Here is a 17,797-nt window from a genome sequence, read left to right as displayed (position 1 = left end):
CTACTCATGGAAGTCAGAACAGTGGCCGCCTTTGGGGAGAGCGGAAGGGATACAATTAGGAAGGGGTGAGCAGGGGCGCAGGAACGCCGGCAATAGTCTGTTTTTGACCTGAGTATTTGCTTTATAATAATTTGAAAACCTTACTATTGTTTTTATGCATTTTACTAATTGTATTATATCTCACAATTTAAAAAAATATAGCTTTTTAACTTGAAAAAAAAAAGAGGACCCCTATAGATAGACCTAGCTCCAGCCCCTGACCACTTACATTTTATTGTCTGATCGGGAATATTCAAAAACCCCAGTGAAATGTAGGAAAGAGAAGACCAATCACAAGTTAATTCCATAATATGATAAGCATTTTGATCTCTTTAAAAACAACAACAACAAAAGAAGTAGAAAACAGAAGGTACTATTCATAGGAACATCCTTTGCAGCAAAACTCTTTGCCTAGCACCCCAAATGCATAGAGTCGAGCTGCCTCTGTCTCTGCTCCACCCAGGTAAGGGCTCCCCTCTCTTCACCTGGCTGGCAGTTTGAACTTCAAGGAAAAATGGCACCGAGCCCACGTTACCAAGAGATGATGGATGGCTAATTTTACCAAGGTACTTTCGGTGCCACCTTGCAAAGGGTGCCTTCAGTACTCTGGTAATTAATGGGTAAGCTAGCAGGCAGTTTTTCTCTTAGAGACATTTATTTCTTAATTAAAACGACATGCAAATGTTAACATTTATTAATTATTTCACTAGCTCACAGCAGTATAATTAACTGACTTTAAAAGCTGAAAATGATACTGCTGTCTTTCAGAAGCGGCGGTGTTGGGTCTAAAGGGAAGAGGGAAGCAGGGAAGCTTGCTCCCCACAGCATACTCCCCACGCGTCACCCCGGGACTGCTTCCAGAGTGGGCTGTGATGGTTCTCCCCGACCCTCCCACACCAGGGGCTCCCGAAGCGAGGAAGCAGGAGGAGTGGTGGGAGGAGGGTGCTGGGGGATGGGGGGGGGAGGAAGAACACTTTATGGAGTGTTTAGAATTGACGGCACACAGTGATAAAAAAGTTAGTTTATTACTGTTTTTCAGTTGTCTACAAAGCTGCACCCTCTAACCGCCTTTTAGCACTGAAGTGACGGACGAAGAGACTAGCTGACTCCAACTGGCCAGGCCATTCCACCTCATTGGTCCCTCAGGGCCTCTTCTGTTGCTGATGCTGTGAGCCAGACCTGGGCCAGGGCTGCATTTATTGCCTGGCTTCTCTTTGCTCCCCAGTCTTACAGAGGGCCCTTATATATGAGAATACCTTGAGCTCCAAAGACTCGATTTCAACTCCAGGCCCATACTGCACCGTCACAGAGATACTGGAACATTTCCTTTTCCCCAGTAAACAGTTAGTTACTCCAGTAAACAACAACAGGCCACTTTGGGTAAGGACTGGGAGGACGGCTGCCACACGCTCTTGCCACGGTGTGGCGGGGCCATCCAATGGCAGAGACCATGGAACCCTGGCTTCTTTGTCAGTCGGTTTGGGGTCTGAAAACCGGCTCATATCTGGGAATTAGGCAAAAGATGATGACTTTGTAAATTGGGACAGCTGCCCTCGGCCTCCTGGTCACCCATCCTCAATCACTTCCGTGGCTCCCATCTACCTTGCCCCAAGGGGTGCTGAGTTCTGTTAAGCATTGACATGGGTTGGAGTGTCTGTTCCCCATGGCTCTCGTTCCAGCCTTGCTTCTCATTACAGGAATAACACTCCATCTTGCTCTGGCAAATAAGTGCCACCTCCTGGCCTCCATTATTTTGGAGCCTACCACCTCCGTTTCTATAAGAGAGCTCAGCTCTGTAACAGTATCTCCCAATATGAGCCCTGGCCTGTGGAGGAGAATCACCACCAGGCTCCTCGATGATGCCAGGGCTCCCCTCGTCCTACCTTATTATCTGGGTAAACAGTGTTCTCTGACCTGCCCACCAAATACAGTCATCGGCGAGTTTCCAGCTTTGGACAGACTTCCACTCTAGCACGCCCACTTCTCTGAGCCCTCGGTCCCTTCTTTCGCTGTCCGCCACAGCATTTCTGACATTCTACTTCAGTTAACACGAACCATCGCTTCTTCCAAGCTTCTGAGAACTATTCTAGCAGCGTATTAGCACCGTCTCCCAGGATGCTGGCCGAGATATCAAGTCCTGTACCGCAACAGCGTAGTCCCACTTTGCTAAACTTCCATCACCAACTCTATGTCCTCTCTTGATCGAGAACCCTCAGAACCCTTGCCCATGTGCACCCCCCAGCTCCTGCCAGTAAACCCTCTTGCAGCTCCTTTAGGGTAGCAGCCCCCATACTTCTCCAGCCAGGTTATGTTATGACTCAAGCCCATTTCCTGGCCCAGTGGCATCATCTTGGAGTGAAAGGGAGTGCTGGCCTTTCACAGAGAGGCATGGGCTGCTTCTATGGGCCCAGAGGTTCAGAGGGATCTAAAGATTTTCTCTGCCCAGATGTCCCCATTGCATGTCTCAGGACTTCACTCTGCCCCACTGTAGGCCCTGACCTTGGAGTAGCAGACTTGACCAAATTGAGAATTCTACCTCCTCAGGACACTGCTACTCTGATAATTAAGATCTGAGGCTGATACCCAGATTTATTCTGCCACCTGGCTGCAGCTTCCACACTTAGCCTCTAAGTGGTGATTAATACATTTAGCCTTCATTGTCGTTCTTCAGTTCCTTGATAGCTGCTGTCTTCAGCCCTCCAATTCCATCTCACCATCTCCCCCTCAACTGGCCAGCACATCCATCTCCGTTGGTATGTTCCAGTTTATCCAGTGAGAATTTCGAGAACTGTGTCACTGCAGCGTGCCGGGGCAATCGTGCTCCCCTCCACCAGTGATGGGGGGCTCACTGCCTGTCTGATAGGGGGTGATCAATACAGGTGTCCCATGCAGGTCTGGTGAGTGGGTGGTTCATAGGGTACATGGCTATTTGGATGGATGGATGGATGGATGGATGGATGGACGGACAGATGGACTTCTACTAAATCCCACTTGGTTAGCTTGAGATATAGCTGGAAACCACTGTCATTTCCTAACTAGGGATTTCCTTTAATAAGAGCACTACACAATCAACATGGACAGAAAAAGCAATTCTGTGGGGACATCTGAATTTTCAGTAATTAATAATAAATCAGTGAAATCACAGTTGACATGAACAATCATGAACCAAGTATAAGATGAGAATGAAACACTAAACTAAATTCTAATAAACTTCGGTTGGAATCCATGTTCAGTGAGAGAAGCCGGAGGAGACGCTCTTTCCAGTCCAAGGCCCCCCTGTCCCACCAGGCCTTGGGCTACGGTGACCCTGAGGACTGGGTCCCTTTCAGCACTGCCTCCCTTAGGACATTTATGGTACAAGTACCAGGCAAAGCCCAGGAAAGCGAAGGGAGAGGGAGCGTTTCTAAACATCGGGCACCTGTGGCATTGTCTTCAGAACACTTGAGGATTGCGGGGCCCTCTGTGTTCCTCCCCAGTCGTTTGTCAAGTTGCCAGAGGAGCTGGGATATCTCTAGTTGTTAGGAAATCTTGCAATTCTGGAGATCAATACCCCTTCTCTCCTTCAGCCTGCAACATGGGGACAGCTGGCAGGTATGAACTCAGGTGGGCCAGTGAGCACTCATGCATCTCACAGCTGTCAATTACTATGTCCAACAAAATGGAAGAGTGTCTATTTCTAACTTATGATTGTCATAGGCTATGTGACTAAAAAAGTGTACTCCATGCAGAGTACTGCTGTGTCCCGGTCAAATTCGTCCCATCACCGTGGGGAAGACACTGGAAAGCAGCAGGAAGGGAGAAGTCACCTTTTTTCCCGATTCTAGCGGTGGCAGCAGTGACAGCAGTGACAAAGCAATAATGGTGGTGGTGGCAGCAGCGGCGGGAGCGAGTGAGAGCTCCCAGGTTCCTGCTCTAGCCGCCAGCCTCAGCAGCATGGCAGTCGTGAGCTCTGCCGACACCATGGCATCTCTGTATCCAGCTCTAGTGGTGGAGTGGCTCTAAAATGACCAAGGTTTGAGTGACTCAGCCCCCTTTTTGTTCTTCCACTGCTCCAAGACCTTTGATACCAATTTCCTGTGTTTAATTCCCTCTGTTTAAAAGCTCTAGAGTAGTTTTTGTTCCCTGACTAAACTAATGCTTGACTCCTAAAATAGCCGCAGGAAACTGACTCAAAGGCAAAAATCAGTATTGGTTATCTGAACTGACGTCACGGGGATGCAGGGTTATTACCTCACTGCCCGCCGGGAATGGGATACTGGGAGTCCAGGGCAGGCAGTGGCAAATGGTTACTTAAACCATCACTGCTGGCTGCGGCTGCGTGGGAGGAAGTGCTCACAAAAGCCAAGGCTCAGCAGACCAAGGGGAGGCTGTCAATGACCACGTTGATGGGAGTAATGGCTAGAAAGGCTCTGGGCTGGCTGCTTCTGAACGCACTGGTGAGTTCACAGGAAAAAACAAACTCAGGACTTTAGGATCTCAGCAGTAAATGTCAAGGTTAGAGAACCACAAAGCTTCTCTAACAGCGTAACAGAACCTCTTGTATAGCCACAGGGCCAATCTAGCTAAAAAGTCAGGTCTCGCAGTTGATCCTATTGGTTGCAGAATGATAATGAAGAGACTCAGCAGGTTTCTCAAGTAACCTATGCGACTCCAATCAATCAGCCAATCGAGTGAATGTTCTAGATCTTGTGTATAAAGATGAACAAGACCAAGAGCACTTCCACCCTCAGAGAAGTCCCTGCAGAGATGTGCAAGCAGAGGGGACAGCAAGTGCCAGGCACTGAATTGGAGCCAGCTATGGGCCTGGCTAGGAAGGGTGAGGCCCTATCCATGGGAGCCCAGAACACTTGGCTGAAAATTTCAACCTTCGAAGAAAAGAGGAAGCTGTAGGAGTTTTCCTGGCTGCATAAAGGTCCAATGAGCCTAAAGAGTGGTAGCAACCTGGATGCAGGTGATGGGGATGGAAATTGAGAGGTAGATTCAATTTTTTTTTTTAAAAAAGGATACAGCAGTTAATGGAAAATGAAAAAGGAAGAAATCATAATAATACTTGTAAAATTCAAGTTGCTAATGAGAATAAACAGTAAGGCTCAAAGCTACAAACAACCAAGTTGTGAACATCCCACAAACAGGAGCAGCCAGCTGCACGTGGTGCTTGTCCTTTCTCCACTTGCTTCTGTGGTCCTGCCTGCCTTTCAGGGGGCCGCAGCATGACCATGACTGGCAGGGAAACTCTCAAACCTAAGGAATGGCTTCTTCTCCTTTAAGGGGAAATCATGCATTTTTGCTGACTCAGCCCCATTTTACCCACGTGGGAAATTTCTTTTTCACAGGCACGCACACTCTTCTCCCTCTTTGCTCTCATGTAACTTTTGCTCACTCGCCCTAGGAAAATGACCCCCCCCTTTTGCCCCCTTTTCCTTGCATTTGGGAGCCAAAGGAAAATGACCCTAATTTGAATGGTAGGCTTAAAGCAGCGCCAGTGATATATCCACATGAGGAAAAAGGAAGGTCCTACATTTGGAAGTGAGATTGAATGTCATAAAAAACCAAAGCATCAAATAAGAAAGCCTGGGAAAGAGCCCAAATTCCCCTTCAGACTCTCCACTACGGTACCAACCCACATTTTCATCTTCTTTAATTAAATCTATTTTCACCAGCGTTATCATTTAGCAAAAAGGAAAACCTTTCTTCATCCATTTCAGGGATGAGACAGTAAATTACTTACATAAATGCTAATATTGCCATGAAAATGGTTTTTTTTACTTGCAAAGATACAATGTGGCATCAATATTGTGAGTTTAAATGGCTTTAGTGGGCAGCCTGGGTACCTACTTGCATTTATAATGGCATTTTTACCAGAAAATGCATTATGTCTCTAAACAAACAGCCTTTCACACTGATTTCTGGAAATCTAGTTCTTGAAAGTTGAACACTGCTTAATTCAATAAAAGACCCTAATGAGGGATATGAAGTTATATAATTATTTTTAGTATTGTAATGCAAAATTTCAACATGCATGTCTAATGCATGTCGCTTCCTTTTCTCGCTCTTTAATTGGTTTTGGGAAGCAGCCAGTTCTTTATTTGTTGTTCTTCCACTATCGTTATGAATTCTGCTGGCTCATAGAGGGACAAAAAGATGAGCTGAAGTTATGAGTTATGTATGGTACAGGAGTTTTCTAAATATATTTATTAACGTGCCTTAAATTATCCTCAAAAGCTGGGTGTCTCTCTCAATTTAGAGCATCTTCTCACTTGGCTTAGCACTGCGATCTCACTTTCATTGTTCATATAGACAGATGCAGCTGCATTTATTTACATCTTTTAAGTGAATGAAATGCTTAACTTGTTGACATATTGGAGAGTCTAAAAATGTCCCATTTCAAGTCATCCTCACAACCACATCCGCATGGGTGGTGGTTGAATTAGCCCCACTTTGCAGCGGCGTTGATTTTCAAGGGAAATGTGTGAGTGAAAATGAAGGGCTTTAGAAAGCCTTATTATTGGGTGAAACAGAAGAAACTATTTTGGTTGCATTGCAAATTTCCAACTGAAATGTCAAGTCAAGGCCATGGGACAAAACCACCGGAGCCAAACAGAACGAGAGTGCAGCTGCACTTCCATCTCAGACGTCCCACTGGCTGCCCCTCCAGTAACTGGAGTCTCTTCTTTTGAACTTCTGACTACGGCGAAGGAAGATCAGGAGTTCTGAAGCCAGACTCTCAATTACCCACATTGTGTAATTTGAATAGCATTCACTGGCTCACTCACTCACATTTATCGAGAGCCCATTATGTGTAAAAGCTGTGTGGGACAGAGCCACAGGGACCCAGAGGGGAATAAGATGCTGTGGCTGCCCTGGAGAAGCTCCCGATCTGGAGGAAAGGCAGGTAGCTATCACATGAAGCAAAGTGACAAAGTGTAGTTTAGTAGAGGAGTAAGCAAAATACCGTGGGAAGGTGAAACGGGATGATTGATTCCAATGAGGCGGCTCAGGGAAAGCTACATGGAGACGTGGATTTGAATGGAAGTGAGGAAGATTCCACGGGCAGTACCAGTGAAAACACAGAGGTCTGAAGGGCAAGTTCAGGGAAGGCCGAGGTGTGCGGTGTGACAAGTAGGAGCGTGAAGGCAGGCACAGTGGGTGGTAAATCCAGAGAGATCGGTTGGGACAAATCCAGAGAGTCTTGAAGCCACAACCAGGAATTGAACCGAATACTCTGGGCAAGAAGAAGCCACTGAAGATTTTGAGAGTGTAAAACTAACTGACCTGTGTTATAGGAAGATAACTCATAAGACAATGAAGAAAATGGCCTAGAATTATATCAAAGCTGTTGAAATAATCCATACGAGCATTAGTAAGTGCTTAAATTAGAGCAGAACCAAGGCATTGGACTGGGAAGGAAGTTCAAAGGAAGAAAAGGTGGGGGGGGGGGGGCGGACTTGGCAACTGATTATCTAGATGCCAAGAGAATCTGGAGTCTAGAAAGAGTGGAGAGCAAACAATGAAAGATGACTGAGGTTTCCAGCCCAAGTGACAACAAGGGTGGAAGTCCCAAGAGCCATGACAAATAAATATGGCAAGAGAAGCAGCATGGTGTTGAATGAAATGTGGTCAGGTTTAGCTACTGCTGAGAAATGCATGTGAAGATTTCCAGGAGACCCCTGGAAATCTGTGTTCACCACAAGAAATTCAGCAGTGGATATAGGTGAGACACCTCCGAAAGGGAGCCTGAGCAAGAGGAGAAAAGAGAGGAAGATGAAATTTGGAGGGAAGCTACATTTGAAGAGTAAGTAGAGATGGAACCAGAAGGAACCAGAGAGCCAGAGGACTGTTCTGCTTGGGAGCTAAAGAAAGGACGCACGGGGAGGCTGGGGATTCGAGAGCTCTTTGAGACTGCTACTTGTTGTTGCTATGGCCTCACCAAACAAATTAAACAGGGTTTCCCCTTAGGAATGGGATTATGACCCCGGCTCTCCTCCATGCACTTGCTTGTAAGAGATTCAGAAGCATCTCTTCTTGGCCAGTCAGTTACAATACCGAAAATGACCACATGCATGAGACTCTCGTGGGGTGAAGTAAACAGGGAACAAATCCAGGGGGTTGGCAAAGCTGAGGTTCTTCCTCTCGATTAATGTGTCTGATTTCTGTTCTTAGGTCTTTCCTGCCTTCATAACCTGGGTCCTCTACCTTGCATTGAGAAAATAGAGCCCCTTTTATTTATTACGGGTGGAGCTGACCATGAGTAGCCATGCACAATCCATCAGGTTAGCTGAAACTGTTCGGACATCTCCCCGTACCCCAAACTAGAGGCCTGGTATCGTATTAATTGTTATACACTTAATATGTATCCTGTATAATGCTTTATGGCTAAAAATCACTTTTCCACCATGGACTCGTTTGCTTCTCACCCAGCCCTGTGAGAGGATACTATTGTGCTCCCCCTGATTCTCACACTCAGAGACTCCCTGCACCAATTTCTCTCTTGGGATTGGGTCCGGGGCCCTTTCCCAAGTCTTCCTCTCACTCGCTCTCTCCATTAACTGGAACCCACTCTGCGTCCTCTTCCTTTGTGCGTGAGTCTTACTTCCCGCACCCCTAGCCAGCACTGTCCTTTTGGCGGTCTCTGCCTCTGCTCCAACAAGACCACCACTGTCTGTCCCGTCCTGGTCAAGTGTCTGCCTCCATTGCTGCCCCATCATCTTTGAGCGTTAACAGAATCTGTATGAGGACTGAGCATTAAGATACAGCTATTTCCCACAATAATAATAATAAATAAAAGTACCACCAAAATGCCAACAGACTTGAAGGGGAACTTTTCAGACTGGGCAAGTCACAGTTGAGGGGAGTAGTGGGTTGCTGACCGCTGGCCCCTGCCCGTCTGGCATGGTCAGTATACATTCCCCACACCCCCCCTCCTGGGAACCTCACTCACCCATTTTTGTACCCCAAGGAGAACAACCTTTATAGAGAGCATCCACAAGGCTATCTTGCCCTCCAGCAGCAGGTGGGGTGAAGCTAACAGAAACCACAGGGTAGGAGAACAACAGCCCACCCCGTCTCCCCCTCTGCTGTGCTGAAGGTGACAGAAGGCCACTGGTCCTGTTAGGCAGCCATCTCCTGCAGCCACAGCTACACTGGCCCTGGCTTTGGTAACTGTCGTCCTTACCCTGTCTCCTTCAGGCCAAAGGGTGGTAATGACGCCCTCTCTTACTAGCCCCAGTTGGTGGTAGTCATTGCTCACCATCCCCATTAGTTCCCTTACTCCTGTGTCTCCTCAATTCCACATTTGTGGTGACCCACCAAACAAGGTCCCTCTACAGACCAGGCCATGCTCGGCAGCTCCCTATGCACCCCATGATGCCATCAACAACCACAAACAGCTTAGTAATAGTTTGCTTAGTTAACCTGAGAGTACAAGGACATAAGGAAGCGCAAGACAGGGAAACTGGGGTGAAAGGAACAGTGTGTTCCCCTCCTAGGGCTGCCATACACAGTGCTACAGACTAGGGGGCTTCCGCCAACAGAAATGTCTTCTCTCACAGGTCTGGAAGCTAGGTGTCTGAAATCAAGGGGTCGGCAGGGCCCTGCTCCCTCAAAAGCCTACAGGGAAGACTCCTTCCTTGCCTCTTCTAGCCTCCGGCATTTTCTGGCAACCCTCGGCCTTCCTTGGCTTGAGCAACAGCATTTCCATCTCCGCCTCTGTCATCACATGGTCTTCTCCCTTCCTATGGTGTTCCGTTTGGGTCTGTGTTCAGACTGCCTTCTTCTTATAAGGACACCAGTCATGTTGGATTATGGACATGACCTCATCCCTTCATACTGACTTCATTACATCCGCAAAGACCCTATTTCCAAAAAAAGATCCCATTCTGAGGTCCTGGCGTTTAGGATTGCAACATATCTTTTGGGGAGGCATAACTCAACTCATAACAGGTGGGTTCAGAAGCTGAGGCTGCTAGGTATTTATGAAGGCCCCATGTTTCTAAGAGGCTGAATCCTCAAAGCGTGCTGCCTGCAGCTGATTCCTACCTGCCAGCACAGCACCTGCACCTGCCACTGGGGAGCTGATACGGGGACTCAAGAAGAGACCAGCCTCCTCCTGACTTGTTCATTACAGATTCAGTCCTACTGGTAAAACCAAAACATCAGCCCCTGTCATGAAAAGCTGCGAAGTGCAATGCATTGGGTCCTGCCTGTGAACGACCTAGGAAGCGCAGGTGGAAGGCGCTGTCTGTGGTGCTGATGTGTCGTCGCGGAGGCTACACTTAAACTCTGTCATTGTGGAAAATGACAGCACATTCACGGTGGTCTTGCCACTGGCTTTTTCCATGTTTGCTTTCCTGCTGCTTTCAAAGACTTTAACTCAAGAGAAATAATCTCTGTTTTGATACCACAGACTTGCTACTTGGGTGTTCCAAGCTGGCAAATGCTATTTTTGAGTCATTTTTTTAAATAGAATCAAAGGACAAAAATCTGGTGACATCTTTAGAAAGATTAAAGATCTAAAATTCTTAAATCTGAACTATAAATTATAATTCTTCAGTGCCTGGCCCTATCAAATCAACTCAGCATTTGAATTAATGAGCTTTATCACCCCTGGTAAAGCACTGTCCAAACCTGTCCACCTGGCATTTAAGACTCTCAGTAATCTCACTTAACCGTGTACACACCATATTCCCAATAGGTGTCATTCATTCAACAAATAGTAACTAATCATCTATTATTTGCTCAGCAGATGCGATGGGTTTACCCATGTCCAAAACAATATGTTGAAGTTCCAACAATATGTTGAAGTACCTATAAGGTACCTGGGTACCTGTGGGTGTGATTAGGAAATAGGATCTTGGCAGATGGTTAAGATGAGGTCATACCGGATTAGGGTGGGCCCCAATCCAATGTGACTGGTGGGTGTCCTTTTAAGAGGAGAAGAGACATGGAGGCAGACACAACAGGGACAACACAAGAGATGATAATGTGGCAAACACTGGAGCGATGCACCTATGCAGTGAGGAATGCCCAGGATTTCTGGCAACGCCAAATGCCAGGAGAAAGGCATGGGACAGACTCCCCGCTGGAGCCTTCAGAAAGAACATGGCCCTTGACTTTGATGCCTTGACGTTGATGCCTTGACTTTGAAGTTCTAGCCTCCAGGCCGTTAGAGAATAAATTTCTATTGTTTTGAGCCATGCAGTCTGTGGTAAGTTGTTACAGCAGCCATGGGAAACTACAGGTAAGCCCCTGAGTTTAGCCAGATTGGTCCCCAATGCTCTTCTGATGCTCTGTTCTCTATCCCGACTCTGTGACTTGGTAAGAACATTTCCGTCTACTTGGAATGTCCTCTTTCTATTCTCCACCCCTACAAGGCAATGGAGTCTAACCTCTTCTCAAACTTAGGTCAGGCGCTCAGCAATGCCAGCACACAGCAGGTGTTCAGGAGGGCCAAGCAGGCTCCCCTCTGTGGATCTTCAGGCAAACCGTGGCTTAAACAGCCTTGGTTCCTATGCCTGAATCAGCAGGTGGAAATGTAGGATTACACCTCTAACCCCTCACTGTGCCCATCACACCTGGTAGGGCATGAAGCTAGAGTCCATTACCAGAAAGAAGTTTTACTTTTAGCAGATTAGGCATAACTAGAGTTAAAGGATTCTTTATTTTCACCAAGGAGTCCACACAGGGAACTCCTCAGATGGGCCCTGGAAAATCATCTGCCCTTTCTGACTCCTTATCTCTTCCTCCCCATAGTTCCCTCTCTCCTGTCGCACTGACTCTCCACCCAATAGGGTCCCAGCTATACCTTGGAGGAGCAGCTCATTGCGGTTCTGTGTGAGTCTGGAGGAAGTGCTGGGTCCTCCTGGTGATTCAGAGTGGCACCTCTGCAAGACACCGCTTCCCTCTTGCCAGTATCGACCACTTAATAGCATTCCTGCCTCCCATCAAAACCCCTGCCCTGATAAGATGGAATAAAATAATTATGCATCCACACCCTGCACATACCTGAATTCATTCCTTTTACCACATACATACTTTCTTGCAAATATTCTGATAAATATACCGGAAGGTTGACACAGATTGATGTATCAAAGGGGAAAGACTCAGTTTCTCTGTACCAATAAATGACTGGATCCCAGCGCAGCACAAGCAAAGGAAGACCAAGGCTGAACAGCTGCTCCGAACTAAAACAAGCTGGTGACCCATATTCACGAGGCCATGTGATGACTCAGACTCGCCGCACTCGAGGTGGGTGGTCTCTAAAGTGGGGGAGAGAGTAGCCCTGAATGGTGTAGCACAGTGGATTGAGGGCGGGCTGTGAATCAAAGGGTTGCAGGTTTGATTCCCAGTCAGGGCACATGCTGGGTTGCAGGCCAGGTCCCCAGTAGGGGGTGCACGAGGAGCAACCACGCATTGATGTTTCTCTCCCTCTCTTTCTCCTTCTACTCTCTCTAAAAATAAATAAATAAAATAAGATAAAATAAAATGTGGGAGAGTTGAGACATTGACCCACTATGACAATTCCAGGTACATTACTACCATTTAGAGGTTTCAGTTCATTCTTTTTAAAAAACATTTTTCGTCTTCGTATTCCAATCGTAAAATATATAATCATGTAGAAAAGTACTACATAATCATTATAGAACGTTTGGAAATGCAAAAGAACCCAAACCACTTGTAATCCCGTGACCTAAAGGTAAGCACTATTAACATAGGACGTTTCCCTGTTAGTTGTGTGTGTGTAGAGGTACAAACATAGATGTGGATAAATATATCTGTGTTTATACACATGTACACATACATACAAGTTTTTACAAACTTTATGTACTGGGGCCTGGTTTTAGTGCCTCATAGTATACCAGGGTCAATTTTCTATGACTTGAGAAGTCTTTTCAGAGAGGACATTGTATGAAATTCCATATAACATCCATTACAGATTTCTGGTAAATCACGCCATGCTATAAATACAACGGAGGCGCTGGTAGCAGAATGTCTGTCAAACAGAACCCGCCACCAGCACCTGTGTCGTCAGTACCAGCCCTCATGTGACTCAGGATTTATCAGTGTCAGTCCCTCTTTCAGAGTTTGTTGCCTTAGTGACAACCACCGGGCCCAGTTCACAGTTTCACCCAACGGCCCTCTCACCGGTGCTTTTGTGAAACGAAGGTCAGGCCTCCTGCGGCAAGAAAAGTACTTTGTCTCTTTCCGTCAGGATTAAAAAATTATCTTGGTGGCTGCCAGGATTCCTCCAACAGATGGGCGGTGAATAAGAGCCCTCTCTGGTCACAGACCATCCCACGTCACGGCCTGTTTTGTATCTGGCTGCACGACCAGGGCCTCTGCGTCATGCAGATTCCACCCCGTGGGATCTAGATAAGGCACCTCCTAGATTGTTGATACCCCCCAGACTAACTGGGAGATGGAAGCACTCCTGCCATAGACGACAGTGCTGTTGCACACAGGGGTGAACATGGGGTAACACGACAGGGTCTCCCGTTCGGAAATGAAAGGGGGAAACAGTGTGTGATGTCAGAAGTCCTCCCCCCCTTTCGCGTTCCACTGGTGGAGAATACCGAGGACCCATGCACCAGTGGTGAGTGAGGTCCCCAACCAGCCCACCTGACGACCCTGGCCCTGTGCTTCAGGAGTGCTCCCTCTGCTCACTGTCCTCCATCTCCACACCTGAGCGGGGACACTGGGGAGGGTCCTGTAGTGACCTGCTTCCAGATGGTACAGGTCTGGGACTCCGGCTGAGCGACCACAGGCCCTCGTTGGCCATGCTGGGATTTCTCTGGCAAAACAACTGCCTCAGAAACTCAGTACTTATTACTCTTGGTTGGTTTGCATCTGGTCGTTTCATGGGATATTAACCAAAGCAACAGATATTGTCCTTAATCTAGAATCTGGCCTGGGAGCTCTGTTTGTTAGCAGCAGCCTGAGGACTCTACCCTCCTTTTCAGCTTAATGGTCTCTGAGGTATCCTCTGCATCCGGGACATTCAAAACTGTGGCCTGGAGTGGGAAGGCTCAGCCAATCTGCCTCTGGCCCTGCGGCCCAGGGGATCATTAATAGTGTAATGAATCGGTGATCCGTGCTCTCATACCATGTCTCTTCTTCCAGAGTCTATGATTAGAAGACTTTTTAAAAATGTTATTGACTTACAGAGAAGTGAAGAAACCCTGTCCTTCCAGCCCAGGACATTGTCACAAGGTGTGCATGGCAGCAAAGCCATCACCAGGTCAGGACGCAGAACGCCACCAGGGCACTCAGAAGCCCAGTGCGCCGCCTCCCGATCACGACCCCACTTCCCTCCCCTCCCCCCACCTGAGTTCTAACACAACACACTAGTTCTGCCTGTCTCTGAAGCTTACACAAATGGAGCCCTATGGGGTGATGCGAGGATGGCAGAGGGGAGGGAAATGTGCCACAGAGTCAGCGGTCTGCCCCATCTGTTCGGAGCTGCTGTCTGTGGCAGGCGCACAGCGGCCCATCAGCTCCTGCTGCGCAGCCTCAGGCAGGGGCCCGGGCGCCTGGAAAAGCCTGGAGAAGCCTGGAGAGATGGGGAGGACCAGGCCCCAGGGTCCGGAGTGTGCTGCGGTCTGCTCAGGCCCAGAGCAAAAGGCAGACAGCCTATGACTCCTCACAGCAGCACCTTTGTGTTGGGAACTAAGAACTGGCCCCCTGAGGCATCGAGCCTCTGAAAATACAAGGAAAAAGAGGGTGCCCACGAAGCTCACAGATGTGGCCAAGTGACAGGCTTCCGCCTTGAATATGAAGCCAGAAAGGCGACTGCGGCGGGACTGTGAAAGGCTCCACGTGCCAGCCAGCGCGCTTGGACCATGTCTCTGCATTTACGATCTCCGATTTTGTGGGCTGCAAAAGATATCCATAGGGTGAAGGAAAGAAGTAATGAAATATCTATACATTTCTTTTTACATGATTAAACACCAAACAAACTGAGCTCTATGAGTATTCACTATAAACAATGACTTTCAAGCTTCCACCTGGTCCACACGTCAGCGATCACAAGTTGTCGGGGGTCTGAGGGACTCTGGGGGAAGGGGGGGACACAGGCTGACAGTGGCGACTTCGCTCCTGGGCTCCCACCTAGCACCACGTGACCTGCTTTAGACGAGCCAAGGTGAGTGGGATTATAGAGTAGGTCTAGTTTGTCACTAAACTGACCATCCCCCAAATGGGCAAAGGCTTACTTTTTTTTTTTTTTAAAGAAGACACGGATTGCAGTGGTCAAGAAGAAAAGGGCAAGCCTGACCGGTTCTGAGTCAGCCACGTTGCAATGGAAAAAGATGGCAGTATAATCAGATCCCCCAAGTCAGCCAGAAGGTTTTTAAGTTGCCTAGAAGACCGTGTGAAATGCAGCTTTACCTTGACTGTTGGTTGGTAATGAGGAACAGAATCCTAAGTGTACAGGTGCCTGAGATATTAGCTAACGACCGGCACAATTAACAAGACACTTAACAATACTGTTTACATTCATTATCTTTACCGTGCCTTTTATGCATTGGTATGCATACTTTCTAACAAGCAGGGTATACTGGTGGCACAGTAGTGTGTGTATAAAACCACAAATGAGTGAGCACCTCTGTGGGGGGTGTGCACTGCACACTTTCACTGCTAACACCGGGCAACCAGCCTCTCGGGAGCCACTGCTAACGATGCAACAACCCTCAGCTGCCTGGATCCCCACGTAGACCCCCCTGTACTGCCCAAGAACTTCTTCGCTCAGCCACAAGAGGAAAAATGTTAAGAAAGGAGGCTGGGCACTGCATCTTCATAACTGTCAGAGACAAGCCCAGGGCGTAAGACCTACCCATAGTCTGACCAGACTCTTTCCCCCCTGGCCATGGCCACGTCCCAGAGAGGAAACACACCCAGCTGATCCCAGCTCTGCCACTCACAGAGATTTGGGGCGAGTCACATTAGTGCCCCATGCGCAAAGCGAAGGAGGTGTCCCAGATGACTTTAATTTAATGGTAACTCTTCATCTGAATATGTGTTTGAAGAATACTAGTTTTCTATTGATGGTCGTGGTTTTGTTTTAAAATCAACTTATGTGAGTTCTATGTGAGTGGGTTTCAAAATATTAAGCAAATAATTTAACCAGAGTGCCGATTTGTATGTCAAATTTGGAGAGGTGGGATGTAACTGTCATAGAATAGATGACCGTGACCTAGTGCCCAGGTCGGAAACCACAATTATTCTTATCTCAGTCAGGTGTAAACTAAAACATTGTAAAGCCCTTACAGCAAACAAGAGGCCGCAGACACGTTTCAGTTCGGGTTTTGCCCTGGGTCCTGGTTTACTCAGGCCCCTATGACAAAAATACCACAGGCTGGGTGGCTTCCACGACAAACATCTCTCTTATAGTTCTGGAGGCTGCAGGGCCCAAGATCAAGGTGCTGGTAGATACAGGGTCTAGTGAGGGCTTCCCTGTTCTCAGCGTTGTGTCCACAGTAGGCGCAAGGAAGCCCTCCCTAACGCCGCTGATGAGGGCCCCGCCCTCAGGGCCTAAGCCCCTCCCCACGGCCTAGCCTCCAATCACCACCACCCTTCGAGTTGGGGCTCAACAGGTACGCTGGGTGGGGAGGGGAGGAGAGGGGAGGGGGAGGGGGAGGGGGGATGTGCGTTTGGGGCACAGCACTTGGTCTCTGGCTCCTGCTGTAAGAGGAACGAATGCAAATCAAAGGATGGTGAATAAGGTGGCTCTTGGGGGCGACAGCTTCTGCTGCTTGGAGGCAGGGCCCCTGACCTCTGAGCCCCAGACCCTCACAAGCCCCTCCTAGGGACTCCTCCCATCTCTGGGCAGCTTTGTGTTTCTTTTTTTCAGAACAGAAGCGGGAGGAGGTAGGCGGGGAGGGGGGCAGTGGCCCCATTGTTGTTTTACAAAGGATGTCCTCTGCTGTGCCGCTGGGAATCTAACTTAAATGCGAAGAAGTGGCCAAATTCCGGGAAAGAGCGCTGAGCAAACAGGCTAATAGGAGTTTGAGAGGCTGCCGTTCTCGGGAGCTCCATCTCCAGGCAGAAGTGTGCGGGTTTGGTGCCCCCTGCTGTCCCTTTCCTGCCTGTGTCTGTGCTCTGAGTTCCTGGCGTCCTCTGTCCTGTGTTCCTGTGTCCCCTGTGTTCTGTGTTCCCTGTGTCCCGTGTCCCCTGTGTTCTGTGTCCTGTGTTCCCTGTGTCCATGTCCTGTGTTCTGTGTCCCATGTCCTGTGTTGTTTCCTGTGCCCTGTGTTCCTGTGTCCCATGTTGTGTCCTCTGTGTCCCGTGTTCCCTGTGTCCCATGTCCTCTGTTTCCCTTGTCCTGTGTTCTCTGTGTCCTATGTCCTGCACCCTGTGTCCCCTTTATCCTGTGTTCCCCGTGCTCTGCCGGAGACAGACCTCCCGACCGTGGTGGGCAGGGAGGAGGACTGCAGAGCGAGCATGGGGCACAGTGTTTCAAACAGTGGTGAAATGTCACCACTGTCAAAGTCATGACCGTTAAGGAAATCCCATGCAATGAGGTGACGCTGCACTGGCCCCCATCACCACTGCTGCATTGAGTGACTGTGTGACCTGAAAAGGTGACGGCAGAACCTGGCCAGAGTCCCCAGCTGGGCCGCCCAGAGTTCCCCGGGTGTACTGGGAACACGGTTCCTTTGGCGCCAGCCCTTGCGTGGATCGGGACCGAGGCCGAGAGCGGCGTGGTAATTCGGGGAGCACAGGCCAATCATTTTTCCCAGAAACAATAAAAAAGCTTCTACACTGA

The sequence above is a fragment of the Desmodus rotundus genome, chromosome 10 (genome assembly GCF_022682495.2).
Source record: "Desmodus rotundus isolate HL8 chromosome 10, HLdesRot8A.1, whole genome shotgun sequence".
In the NCBI taxonomy this organism is placed as follows: domain Eukaryota; kingdom Metazoa; phylum Chordata; class Mammalia; order Chiroptera; family Phyllostomidae; genus Desmodus; species Desmodus rotundus.
Note: the sequence above shows the minus strand (reverse complement) of the source record.